The sequence below is a fragment of the Ambystoma mexicanum genome, chromosome 1p (assembly GCF_040938575.1).
Source record: "Ambystoma mexicanum isolate Mex_15411 chromosome 1p, UKY_AmexF1_1, whole genome shotgun sequence".
NCBI classification, from domain to species: Eukaryota; Metazoa; Chordata; class Amphibia; order Caudata; family Ambystomatidae; genus Ambystoma; species Ambystoma mexicanum.
This window is the reverse complement of record NC_090921.1, coordinates 1,414,388,762-1,414,404,281: the sequence shown is the minus strand read 5'-3', so window position 1 is coordinate 1,414,404,281 and position 15,520 is coordinate 1,414,388,762.

Sequence of the window (15,520 nt, the reverse complement as noted above, 5' to 3'; positions counted from 1 at the left end):
TGGGCACGATTTGGGTAATGTCCGCTGCTGCTTCTGTGCTGCCTCCTGGGGTGGCTGTCAGTGCCCTTTCCTGTTTTCTTGGCACGGATTTTGGCTGCTGTGGGGTTTTCCTCGGTATGGCAGAGGTGGAGGGTTGTGGTGTTGGCACAGTTGTCCTGGCCCTCTTGGTGGGTGTGGAGGCAGTGGTGTCCTCATCCTCAAGGTTGGAATTTGAGCCTGTGGTGGAGGAAAGGAGGGAAAGTGTTATTGATGGGTCTGCAGACATTGGGCGGGCATTGTGACAACTGACATCTTATCAGTTAGTACATGCGGCACATTTGAGGCAGGGGCATACAGGTTGTCTCCCTTTTGTGTGGAAGTAGCATGGCGGTATGTGGGTGCCTGCAGTTAGGGTGTGCATACTGTATGTGTACAGGGTGGAGATCGGATGTGTCTGTGGGCAGTCTCCTGCTGATGTGTTGCATTTACACTATGGGGCAACATTGTACTTCACATGAATGGACTTTGGTGAATTTTGCATGGCTTGATTTGAGTCACCTACCTGCATCGCCTGATGTCGGGGCTCCTCTCTCCATTCCTCCTACTCCTTCTATGCTCTCCATTCCGATTGTGGAGGCACAGATTTCCTCCCATGGCTGCAATTTAATAGGGGACTCCGATCCTCCGCCGGTTGCCGTGCCCAGGTTCCTGTTTGCCGATAGGATGCTCCTGACTCTGAGCCGGAGATCGTCCCACCGCTTGCGGCACTGTCTCACATTGCGGGGTACTGTTCCCACGGCACTAACCCGCTGAGCTACCAGTGCCCATATGGCCTTCTTCTTGGCTATGGCCGGTCTGGTCATTTGGTTGGAGAATACCACTGCGGCGTTCTCCTGGAGGGTCTCCGCAAGCATGGTAAGCTCCTCTCTGGTGAAGCGGTCTTGCCGCTGGTGGTCACAGGCTTTTTTAACCACTTTAGGCATTTTCTTGCAGGAAGAAGGTTGCTGATGGTATTTGCCGGGTCTCAAGCTTGGATGTCCAGTGGTTGCGGAGGATGCCAATGGATTGTGTTTTTAAAGATGGCCGCCGTGCTCTTTCCCGTTCCGCCGTGGTGACGCTACTTCCGGTTCCGCTTATTTACGGTCACCGCTAATTGCGGTGACCGCTAATTGCGGTGACCGCTAACTACGGTCACCGCTATGAACGGTGGTCGGGGTGGCGGTAGTGCGCCTTGCACGGCATACGATGCCGGTAGGTGCCGTTTTGGGGGCATTAACTCCATGGCGCAGTTTACATTACCGGCATGGCGTAATGCTCGTGCACGATGAGTCGTAATGTCCCACTTTTTACGGCTTTGACCCAGCACGTAAACGTTAGTTACGCCATGCCGGTAATGTCGTATACTTACCGCCTGGGTCGTAATGAGGGCCATTGTGTTTGGCTGTGCCCTGAGAAAAAACTTGAGATTGTTGAAGGGTGGTTGTGTATTCTAACAAAAACAAGACCTTAAGGGGTGGATTACCTAGGTTGAGAGCCTGAAAACTTAGTGGAGGTTGGACCTTGTGGGGACCCTGAGAGCCATAGAGGGTGGTTACAGCCTGTGCAATTTAACATGAGAGCGTTAGTGGTTGGCTGCACCCTTTGAAAATATACTGAAAAGCAGGTTGTGGTCCCCTGTGAAAAAAAATATATCTTTATATATATCTTTACAAGGGTGGCTGTGAGCTGTAGGATACCCTGAATGGTGGGTGGGTGCACCCTATGCAAAACCATTGAATCTTGTTAGTTTACCTGTAAAAAGAAATTGAGAACCTTGTTTGGAGGCCATGGCCTGTAGGAGACCCTGAGACCTTCAGATGGTCACTGCTCCCTGTGAAATAAACTCAGTGAACCTCAGCGAGTCACTGTGCTCTATAAAAGAACCTGATAATTTTAGTAAGTGGCTGAAACCTGGGAAAAAAACATTGGGGGCCCTGAGAACCATAGTGGGTGGCTGTGCTATGAAAAAAAGCTGAGAACCGTGGGGAGTGGCAGTGTCCTTCAAAGAATCCTGCGAACATTGAAGGGTAGATACGCCCTGACAGAAAGCATGAAAACCTTTGCCAATGGTTGCAATTATCACGAGACAAGACAACAATTAATGGTAGCAACATGTGTAAGAGAGCAACTGGTCAGAATATCTCAGTCACTATTACAGCTCTCCATTTCACAACCCCCACACACCAGAAGCCTGCTCAATTTTTCTGTATCTAATATGTATGGGGTAACAATTCAGTGTATTACCCGAACTGGTGAGTTGTCTATGGGTAGTCATTTGCAACAAAGTGGATATTTTTTTATTTATACCAATTGTTTCACCTGCAGGTAGAAACAATAGCCCCATTGTCACTAAATACTCTGTTGGACTGCACCGTGGCAGGAGGGCTGCTACTCATCAGAAACTTGCACAAGTGCCACTGGCCAGATCGACCACAAGCTTTACCATATCATTTTTGTAGCTGATGGTCCGCTGTCAATTCCTGTCGATAAGCCATTTTTATTAATGATGCCCAAGTCACTGAGGAAGGTGTCCCACATATTTTCCTCTCCATACAGTGCAAGCTTTCAACAGGACCCAATGCTATACTGGCTGCCAATGCATCAATCTTGACCATGACATTCCAGTTAAAATTGGCAACATTTGGGCTGATTGGCGTTCTTCTTGCCACCTGTATTTTGTTCTTTGATTGATGTTGCAAGTGCTCCACCAGCAAGGCACCACTGTTCATTTTCAGAGTGTCCCTTCCTCCAGTAATGTATGCTGCAAGTCCTCCTCTCTTAGACAGGTGTGGGGAAAGCAGCTGCTTTCTCTTGGATATTTGGCTCCAGAATAGAAGCTAGCTAACTGTGGGTTGCCATGTAAGGTTGGAAGCAGGTCCCTCACTGCCTGTGTCACATCAATGTCTCCTGCCAAGGCATGGGCCCTTACAATGTTGGCCAGGTTGAGCTCAATAAGGAACACTAGAGGGGAAACCTCACACAGGGATGCATGTTGACAATGTACCCACTTGTTGGCTAGTGTATCTGTTGTATCACAGAAAGGATCTTAGAAAGCAGCTCTCACTGACAAAGTGCTCGAAATGCACCATCAAGAGATTTGCTGTGAGTGTTGCAGTAACATGTGATAGCATTGCACTACTCACATAGCCTCTCCATGCTCAAAGTAGAGGTCCAACGGTTGGCTAGTGAGGTGTTCATGTTCTGCAGTGGCAAATATTAAGAACCTGCTGTTGGCACAGTGCATTCAGCATTCTACGCCCACCTGAAATGAGGGGTGATCGTCTGGGACATAGCAACGGTTTCTTTCACAGGCTCACAACTGCTTATAAAGTGTGTAACTACGAAGCGAAGCACAAGCATGAAGTAGGGGATGTGCATCTCCCAATTCACAAGACAGTAAGGTCATGCTGCAACAAAGCCTGGTTGTATCTACGATTCCCTAGCCACTGTGTCTCAGCCTACTCTAATTCTTCTGTGTGTCAGCTCCACTACTGCTGTTGCCCTGAAACACGTGCATGCAGAACAATGCCAAATGCAGAAATGCACAGGCATGCAGTCCCATTGAATGACTCTGAACCCCCACTTATATGTTAGAGGAAGAAAGCCCACTTAGGGTGTGGCCTGTGTACTAGCCTTAAGAAGGGGTGGGGGATAACATTGTAGTCATGTGCAAGTTGCATGCCAGGTTTTTCCTTCCCAGGCTTCGTTGTTGGAACTGCAGGTGTTTTCATTGTCATGTGTATTGACAGGTCGATTAAGTCTGTGGTGGTTGTCTATATGTGCATGCGACTGTGATTATTAGTGGTTTGAGTGGAATCCTTAAGGCTGTCGTTGGCTTCTGACAGCAATGGGGCACCAGTCAGTATGGAGACTGCTTGGCTGTCTGCAGTACCATGCACTGTGTTGCAATCCACGTTCCTTCTGTCATGCCAGAATAGTTGTATATGTTGCATGTATTATAGATTTATTTGCAATGTTATCACAGGTTTGAGGATTGCCTTTGAGAGCAGATTCTGTGTTTCTATTTAATGGCCTTCAATAGGTGGATCCTGAAGGTAGCATCTGCACCTGGTCGTGTGAATTGGCGATTGTTTTCTTTTTTGGGAATATGCATTGACTACACATCAGAGCCTTGTTCCTTGGAACTGTAGATCCCACAGTGTGTGTAAAAGTGTGCTACAAACCTCTGATCTCATGGAAACGTGTTTCTTGGATTGTACTTGTTTATTGTATTTTTTGTGTTGACAGCAGCTTGTGTGCTGTAGTCCTTCAGCTGGCTAAATCTTTGGAGTTGAAGTGCCAATGCCATATAAATGCAATGAAACTTCTGTACCCATGGCTGGTGCTTCATAAAATACCAATATATATATATATATATATATATATATATATATATATATATATATATATATATATATATATATATATATATATATTCAAATCAATGTGTCTTTAATTCGGCTCAGAGTCATAAAAGCAATACAAAAAATGCAATGCAATAAAATAAGATGCAATGAATTAATAAATCATCAAAGATAAATATAATCTTAATACCAAACAGAAGATACTGGATCGCAAATTCATTCACAGACTCAGACTACATAACAAAGTGGCATTCAACCCGAGAGGAGAGCAAGCTCACAGCCTCTGTTAAAATCCATAGTTTTACAACTCTAATGTTTTTGAGGTCATCATACTACAAACTGTCTATTCTGGGTGCAATTTAATTTATCTTTGATGGTTTTGAATCTAAGCAGCCATGCCCTATAAATGTAACGAGCTACAGAAAATAAGATGTATTGCTCTCGACAGTTTCTGCAGTACATTAGGGCTTCAAGATTCAACCAGATTCTTGTTGCTTTAAGGTATTATTTTTGGGCAAATTAATAGAATATGTATATTAGTTTCCATCCCCTTTACACAGATGGGGCATTCGCCTGTGCTACATTGTTTCCATAACTTGGTGAAGGATGCTAATTTAAGTGACCCCAACCTGAATCTAATATACAGGGATCTCTCACAAGGTGAATAAATATAATCCAGATAATGTTCAAAGCCAGGCAAGTATTTTCCCCCTCAAATAGTCCGGGCCCAAGGAATGTTTTTTTGTGGCTTGTATCTTCAATTCTTTCTCGAGAATGCAGCAGATCTTAGCTGATACATTCTTTCCAATGTTATTGGGGGAATCCGAAATCTCGGCCATGTTTAGTTCTGTCAATTTTCTCTTAACAAGATCAACTCATGGGATTGACTTCCCCCATCCAGACTCATAAGGTGCTTCAGTGCATACGGTACTTGCCCAGACCCTCAGTGTTCCATAGTCTGAGCCCGTAATATACAGGTTTTAGTGCAAGTAAATCGTCAATTGGACTTATATCCAATTCAAGATGTAATAAGGCGGTTGGAGAACTTGATGACAACAACAGTACATGTTTAAGAAAGCTATTTTCAATTCTTTTGAGGGTTTTTAAGGAACCATATCCCCAAATGTCAGCGCCAAAACATGAATCTGTGACCGCCTGCCTATTATAAAGTTCAAGGGTAGGTGAAATAGCCCTGCTACCATGCCTTCTATAAAAAGATTGTGTAGCACCAGAACATTTTCCAAGACTACTGCAGGCTTTATCCAACTGCGGGCTTCAGCCAACATTTTCATGACATCTAATACCTAAGTAATCATCAAAAAGTGTCTGTTCTAGTTTACAACCATTGACAGAGATATTCAAAATGCTATGTTTAGTGATCTGGTGTTTAAAGACCATCGGCTTTGTTTTTTTCAGTATTTAGATGTAGCTTCAGTTCCTTGCATTTATTGAGGAATTATTTCAAGTTTGCCTTCAAAGCAAGCGGTTAGATAGATAAAATCTTACTATCAGCTGAGTAGAATAATGCTGGGTAGATATCAGAACCCATCTTAGGGCAGTCAAGATAACCTTGAACAAGTGCTTCAATACTTTCTTCAATATACATGTAAAATTGAAGGGGGAAAGTACACATCCTTGTCTAACCCCACTCCGAACTTCAAATGTGGCTGATAACTCCCCCGCCAATCTGCACGGCACGGTTGCCCTATTTTCAAAATACAAAATTTGAATTGCAAATAGCAATTTGGGCGGTACTCCCTTTTTCCTCATAATTTCCCATAGAATATCGCTTGAGATGCTATCAAATGCGGTCCGTAGATCCATGAACACTGCATTGAGCTTCATCTTAAATAGCATGGTATAATTGTACTATTTTGCTTTCGAAAGACCACTTGGAAATCACTAATCATTTCACCCAAACCTGGAGGTGAGACAAAACAGCTTTAGCAAACATTTTGCCCACACTATCTATGAGGAAGATCTGACGCTAGTTGACAGGTGTATCCCCCCTTTTTTTTATAGATAGGGACAAAAGAAGCATCCCACCAGGAGGCAGGTATGATGCCCATGCCCATAAAGGCATTAAACTTTCTGCATAGAACTGGGCTCCAGATCCTGCTTTTGTCTTTATAAACATCACCAGGTTTCTGTCCGGGCCCTGAGCTTTGCAATTCTGTTGGCTATCAATTGCCTTCCTTACGTCCTCTATATTAAAATGAACGGTCTCCCCCCTATTCTCTGGGTTTAAGGGGAAATCTGATATCTTATTGCAAATAACATCGGCAGAGCAGTCATATAGTTTTTGAAAGTGATGCTTCCATGCTTCTCCCGTGTTACAGAATTGGCACTTTGAAGCCCCTTTGACCTCACTACCTACAATCAGTTCCCAGTAAGAAACAAAATCAGTATTTTCATGTGCCTGCAAAAGTGCCTCTCATCTCAAGGATGCAACATTTGTGTTTCTCTTACCAGCAAGGCCTTATAATCAGATCTAAACAGCCAACGTTCAGATTTATCCACTGCCCCTAATGTATTTAAACACTCCACTATCTTGTACTTCACAATCCTACAGTCTTTATCATACGATTTGGCCTTAATAAGGGCACGCTTTTTAACTTCTGTTGAGGGACTTGTTACAAAAGGGATCAGGTTCTTCATAATACTGTTACATTTGGTTATTATTTTGTTTTTCTGGTTATTACCTGAGCAGATCATTTTGAGGTTGCCCAGAATTGCTTCAAATACATCGTGCTTTAAATCCTGTTCAATAACCGTGGACCATCTTACACTTACACACAAATGACCAACTTAAGTGATATCTACAACACCACTTCCATCAATTAATGGGAAAATAATACACTTGTTAATCTGCACAGAAGTAAACAAAGGGTCATGGTCACTTTTAACTCTTTCAAGAATCATGACATTATTCACTCTATGCCAGTCCGTTGCTGTTGTTGGGCAGTGCCAATTCAGAATCAACCCTGATAGAACATGGCATGCCACAGGTTGCTTGCCTATCACCTGCTGTTTTTAACATCTATATCAAACCTCTACATGACCAAATTGAACAGATGGACCTTTTCTTTATAAATTATTCAGATGAAATTCAGCTGGTGATAGAACTTTATGGTAATTACATAAAGGACACAGACAATCCTAACAACATAGATAGATATGATATGATATGATATGACATGATATGATATGGTATTTGTAACGCGCCTATACACAGGTGTTTCAAGGCGCGACGAGGCAGGGAGGGGAGGGACAAGGGGAGACAGACAACGATCCTACTAGGCCAGGTGTCATTCAGATCGCGCAAGTGCAGGGGTGGGGGAGGGGGAAAAGTGCAAGGGGAAGGGGAGGGGGGGAAGTGCAGTACAAGGTAAGTGGCGTAAAGTAATAAATAAATAAATAGGGCCAGCTGGTGGCAAGTGCGAGGTAAGTGCAGAGCAAGTGCTGGGGAAGGGGGGGGGGCTGTAGGGATACAGAGACAGTCCCGCAGTGCAAAGGGGTTCCAGGGCATCAGTGCAAGTGGAGAGTGGCTGGGCCCAGGATCTATTAAGAGTTGGATGATGAATATTGGATGTGTCTGAACAGCTCTAAAACAAAGCTTAGGCTATATGGCTCTATGCAGGCACAGGCTAAATTAGAAATATACCAACTTTGATGAAGTAGAAGGGTGGTTAATTACCATATCAAACAACGTAAAGACCTTAGGGTCCATATGGAAGCCTCTGTGGGGTATGATGCCCATATAAATAGGATAATACAAAATTCACATTATAACCTCAAGGTACTGTGGCAGATTTAACCACTGGTGACCCATAAGAACTGCAAAACTCTGTTGTGAGCTATTATAATGTAAAGATTGGATTATTGTAATTCTCTGCTCAAGGGTGCCAGTATAGAATACCTACAGAGACTACAATTAGTTCAAAATGATGTGGTGAGAATTGTGTGCAGTATCCCTAAAAGGGGAAATATAATGAATGCCCGGAAAGAACTTCATTGGCTTCCAGGGGCTGCAATAGCCCATCTCCCACTATCAGCCTCCCTACTATTAGTGAACACATCGTTCTTCCCACAGACATGCCCAGGTCTGTTGCCAACTTCAAAGGGAATCAGTGGGTCCTTAAGTCGTTTCTTAGACATGCAAAGATGCCACCCACTCTAGATGGTCAGATTAGTTCAGATTGTGCTACTTCAGTGTCCCCTACTTCAATTAAACGTTTATCATAATTTACTTCAGATATAACACAATTTGAACCCGGTTCTATATGCAGGAATATGATTTGATGTTGCTTATGCTGTGTTCCATGATGAGTTCAATTTGAAACAAATACTTTCATCAATGTCATATATCGATTTAGAACTCTGTCACTTCTTATAATCGAGGTATAATTGATAAAACATAACCATTTTATACAATATTTTTACGAAATACCCTGCTAATCTATCTCAATGTAGCTGTCATTTAGTACCATTGGTATACGTCTTCATTTTCCCATAACATTAAGGTATGGATTTCTTCTATCTAGTTGTAGGTATTTATGGAATAATTGCAGCTGCATGGATTTCATTTGCATGTGAACTAAGGCTTGAATAAATCAAAATGTAACTTTGTCACATTTTCAATGTTCATGTTTACATCCTTGGTATTTAGATTCCTATTAGATAAGTTGATAACTATTGGTTATTTGCAATGATCCTGAGCCTGCCACTCCTATTTGCATTCTTCTTTCATAATTGTGTATTTGGCTGTTGTATGTCTGCTTGTTCATATTGATTACTGAGCCACCCCTATCTCTTCTTCTTTCTCTTTTCCTATCTTTGTGACATTTGTCTTCTTTATGAGACAAATTAATAGAACATCCTTTACAGTAGTGATGAAATGCCTATAAAATTAGTTCATACCTGCCAAAGCGATCATTTATTGAGTAAAATTGTGAGATCTCAAACAGAACTTTTTAAGATGTCTACAGAACCGCACAAAAGACACACAATTTCTAAACTGCTAATAAACAGGTAAACATTAAGAGGTTAATAAGACTCTACCCACATTGCATAATACAATTCTATTAATGACAAAAGGTAAGGCAGCGCAAGAAGCATCTGAAGAACTGAACATTATGACACAAGAAAACATGCAGAACCAAGTTGTCCGAAATATTCTAAATATGCATTGGGATAATACTACTCTCAAATGAACAACTACAACATTATTTTGGAATAAATCTCAAACTAAAGTTTACACCATTTTAACTTCTATGAACTATATCAAGCCTGAGCGATTTACCAATTTTTCAAACGGGGAATGATGAATATTGAGCGCAGCCTTTGGCTTTGTTAAATCTGGGGAATGTTTAGTGTGCACATTTTTACTTCACAAGACTAGAGGTTTTTTTAAAAAAAGAAAACAAATTCTAGACACTAATGATTTTCTTATTAAGTCATTCATCAATTGAAATACAAAAACTTTGGCATGTGTACTAATTACCACATGCAATCACATATATATTGAATGTAGAACATGAAAATGAAAGTAATGAATGCTCCAACAAATCGGATTTATCACAACCATGGACTTAAAATATCCGGTGGCTATATCCAATGGCTAAACATTGGAAGTTTCAACACACTGGACAACCCGTGGTAAACATGAGCTTTATTTAAGTTGATGTGCCCCACCAACATCTTTGTGGAAATGATAGACAATTTTTTGATGCAAAAGAGAATGTTTCAGCATACAGCTTCTTAGATGAACTAGCTATGGCTTGAACACAAATAATGAGATGTGCATTTGAACTCAGTGATGTTTGGTGACAACTATCAACCATCATGCCATCATCATCATTATCATCGATACACCCTTAATATAATGAATATTTTATGATTTTTTAATTCAATATTTAAATAACAAATCAACAAAAAACTGAAACTTACATGTCCATGAACATGATCAGTTTGTATTGTTAAATATAAAAACGATAATACAAAAAACAATTTTCTTTTTTTATTTATCCTGTTTTGTTTTATTAAAAAACTTAAAAATAGAAATATATAACACCACATTTCCTGTATCAATAAAAACAAGATACAAAACCATAGCTCAAATATTACACTTTTTTTTACATATCATACTGTCCATATCAATTTATAAAACATTTTTTTATCATGATCGTGAGAAGCATATCATTATAATTGTTTTTTTTTTATAAAGCGCATAATACCAAAGAGGTTTCTAAGCGCGGACACAGGATTTTAATCTGTATTGATCTGTCATCTTGCTTTCAAGACCAGAGTGTTGCTGCTGTGATATACTAATTGTCGAGTGTTCACTTAAACATTAAGCTGAATACAACAGAACACTATTACAATCCATTCTCATAAGCCAGTGCCTGAATTTGATGCAATCCAGTGTACATAACTGCAACCAAAAACATTATAAGCATTTGACTACAAAATGTTGTCTAAAACTGACCGACATTATATTTGCAAAATAAGAAAACATATCAACATTCACAATGACTTGAAAGTAGGTCTAATCGAGCATACATAAACTGCAAACTAACACATTGAAAGGCCTTCCCTAAAAATATTTTGCCTGAATATTAAACAGCCCAGTTTACATAAACTGGAACCAAATACACTGTAAGTATCCCACTAAAAAAATGCCACCTTAATTTGTCCCAAATTATACAGTACTTGTCACTGGCATTTTTAATTTTAGGTGACATGCAATGTGCCCTTTGTTGAAATATGGATATCCTGCAAGGAAGCCCTGTGAGAAAGGGCTGTTCTGTGGCTGTCTCTGTGGCTATCTCCATAAGAAAATATTTCAGACTTACTACAGTGTTTCTTTTAGTGGAAAATTCCTAAGTGCAATTGTATCCGCCCATTCTTCCCACAATCCTTTTTCTACAACAGCTCTTGCGCCTCTGTGCGCGCACATGTGAGGAAGCCCTGTGAGAAAGGGCTGTTCTGTGGCTGCCTCTGTGGCTGTCTCCATAAGAAAATATTTTTTTGGACTTACTACAGTTCGCCATATTATTGGAGAAGATAATTGGACTTTTGCTATTCACCTAAATGTTACAACACTAAGTCAATTGCTGTTTGTCTGTTTTAGGTGTTTGTTTTTGTGGAAAATTACAAAGTGCAATTGTATCTACCCATTCTTCCCACAATCCTATTTCTACAACAACTTTCACACCTCAGCGCGCACGCCAGTGAGGAAGCCGTGTGAGAAAGGGCTGTTCCATGGCTGTTAAGTGCGGGGTAGTGCGGGTGAGTAACCCCGCCAAAGCACTGGATTCCTTTTTGTTGTCTATCTATACACTGTGTTAACCTTCAACTAGGTATACTCTTTTTTTATCTGCTCTTTTGTTTCTGTGCACCCCATTATAGTGACTTAGACACTAGCAATATAAGTGTTTCTTTTTTATTTATTGCATGCGGAAGTCATCCAGTACCATCTTGTATACATTGAAAACCATCATGGCTTCCAAATTAGAAACGCTCAAGCTAATAGAGCTATTTGAAACACACGCTGTGCAAGGATCGGCAACCTTTGCACCCCCATAAAGACTCCATATTTAAATTGAAAAATAGAGAGTATTCAGCATTGGCCGATATACGATCCTTTTTCACAATCAAAATAATAAAAACAATGAGGTTATTGAGATTTCAAACACGGACTCCAAGCAAGTTATGTCAGCAATTGAAGACTTGTGCAACAATCATCCTAACACTGACGGTCGTGATTGCATGATGACACGTCTAACCACTTTAATTAATACTGGGTCTTCACTCGTTTCAGCAACTGAGAGCAAACATTATGGCACTCCCTCATACGTACCCTCTGAAACGACTGCTGATACTGTGATACTTATTTCACAATTTCGATCACTTCAAACTAGTGATTTACTAATTTGAACACGCCTGTGCATAAATTCTCTAATGAGAATATCTTTAATTATCCTGTCTTACCAGCGACAGTATTGGCTACTGTTTCTAACTTAAAGCATAATTTGCCCAAAATACCTCATTTGATATTGGAACCTAGTGAATCACTAATTGCTCAACTGATTCAACAAAGTGATTCACAGTACATAGTCGAGAATAACAGAATCAATGAGCAGGATCCATTGCACTCAGCACAACAAAGTGATGCACGACTTAAAACTGATAATATTGAGACCAATGAGCAAGAATTCTCTCAACATATCTCACTATCGCAATCTCCAATTATGTTTGCAATGGCTGCTTCTAATTCTTTGCCCCTTTCGATTGCATTCTTTGAGCATTCGTTCCGAGGAGATCCTGCTTCCAGTAGAACCCAACAGAAATCTCCGACAATGAATTTGCTGCTTCAGCCCACTCGAATGTCCATTAATCTGGCCTTAACGACCATGATTAAACTGTATGAGTCTGTGGACAGAAGACAAAACGCACATTTGGAACTCATAAATAACATCCTAACACAACAGCCTGAGACACATTGAACATACTCAAAATGGAGTCTCATTATGATAGTAATCAGCATCAAGAGCTAATGAACGCCTGTCGTGACCATCGACCTAAGGTCTGTTTACATGCAGCGACCCAGACCATTGCCCCTTTCGAAGCAACAAAGTCTCCAAATCTAATTGAGATCACAGAAAGTCAACGTCGTGTGTATGAATCCATACTACTTGTTGGACTCATAGATCCCTCTAAGAAGACTATAGTCAACCATAAAACCATGAAAACATAAACCTCAAATTGTTTAGAATCCTGTGTGGATTTTGATATTTTTTCTAAGCCAACTTCAGTGCCTTGTAAAAAGATGAAATCCCTGCCCAGATAAAAAAAAAACATCCAAGCAGTTTCAACATCATCGAGATCTACTTCAAAACAATTTATAAAGAATCTGATTAGACCAAATAAACAGAAACAAATGCCAGTGAAGTTATAACTAATACATACACGAAAAAAAATAAGTTGAAGGACCCAATCCAGCTTGAACCACTTGATGCCATAATTGGCACTATTGACCAACACAAACAAAATTCAAATAAGCCCACTCATGAAGAAGTTTCAACAGAGGATCAAACGGAGCATAGCAAGCAAAGTCACCACAAGAATGTAGATACCTCTAAGATATTGGATCAAAAACTAACAGACATAGAGAAATTAATTCATAATGTTCTCTATGTAACGCCCTCCGATAGTTCTCCTCAACCACAAACAACTAGTGTTAAGGAACTACTAGGACAACATCCTCAACAGCCGGAGTCAAGAGTTCAACTGAGTTGTGCGCCCGCTACAAAAACTGTTTCGCATTTGAAGGGACTTAATAGTACACATTTTCACACCGTTATAATATTATAATACGATGTCGCACAGACCAATCAGAAAGGTACGATCTAAATCGATCTTCAATACTAAGCATATTCGCAGAAATAGCAGCCTTAGAAGATCTATCGTCTTTTGACATAGATCAAGTAGAATTTCTTCATGGAACTGACCTACCGAGTACACGATTATGGATACTATTGGGTGCTATTTTGAACCTAATCTGGCGTGCAAGACCCTTCATTTTTTAATTGGGTTTCACTCTTAATTATGAGTCATTTGAGAAGTACAACACTATTTCATCTACAACAGGCAGGCTCATTTTCCAGGAACAGTCATTCTGTTGTTCAACCAAACTCTATTCCTATTAAAAAAAATTGCACACCGGATTAGCAAGCAGTTTGCACATGAATCAAACCAAAGTCATACTCAATTGCAACCATGATGTTTGCCTAACTCATAACCATCACCACCTCCTAAATATCTAATCTTAAGTCTTGTATCCTGGAACACCCGGGGCCATTCTCATCTTTTCAATAAGCAACATAATAATCTCATTAATTTCGATATTATCATCCTACAGGATACATGGTTAACCCTGACTCCTGTTTGGGATGACCACACTGTAACAATGACTCCTGCTGTCACACAAGTTAAAGGGAAAGCAATGGTGGGTCTCCTAGTCGCTATAACACATTCTAGAGGCTTAAACCTGCATGATTGGCCAAACCAAACAACTATATCCAACTTGTTAAAATAGTAAAGCACCAACATTGTATCGACCTTATCAACTTGTATGGAACCATCTTGCTATAAATGACAACGATTTTCTGAATGATATGGAAGCGACGCTGGACTTAATTGCGGTCGATCAAGATGTCACATCCATTATTATAGGAGGTGATTTAAATTTACATAGTCTTTTTGACACCAAGCAACTCCAAACGTCTAGTGCATACAGATGGTCTAATGTAATGAAAAATTGGCAAATGGTAATGTTAAACGACGCAGTTGAGGGTGACTTGACAGCTAGACCTATATGACATCATGGGAATTAACAAGTTACAATTTATTATATTTATACAGACCGTAATTTGTTCTCACAGGTTTCTACTTTTTCTGTAATGTATCAAAATAAAGCAATGATTACCACTCATCGCTACATGGTCATGGCCAGCTCAAGAAGTAAATATCATGCCACAATGCCTTAGTGGCCAACTGAAAGTGAGCAATGGCCCAATCATTTATTGTGGAACCAAGGGCGCTACACAATCTGCATGAATTGCTGAAATCCGGTTGTGAAAAAATTAAGGAACAATCATGCCCTGGAAATGATTACACGTCGATTTTATATTGATTTTTGGAAGAGAATAATTTATCCTAAAAGCCTTTATACAAGCACAAGCATAGTTGTGATTTGGAGCTGAAAAATGCAACTTCGAAAAGACATACGTAAATTTGTGATAATGATAGGGCAAGCATAATAAAAGCCCTTAACTCCAAATATAAAAATTGGGTTATCTCTAGGTGAGCTATTCTATATCAGCGAGATGGGGAGTCTATGCTTCGAGCCCTAGCTTCTAAAATCTCTGGGGCCATGTGGCAGTTACTTAACACCATCTCCTTGACCTCGCAAGCTTCACTTCAGATAAATGCTTTTGCAGAACAAAAATGGATTGAATGTTTTACTCAACTCTATTCCAGTGAAGACAAGAATGTTCGATCCATTGGAATCTCTGTAACTTTTCACCCGGCACTTGTTTGTGTTTGATCTTGAGGACATAGAGATGTACATTAAT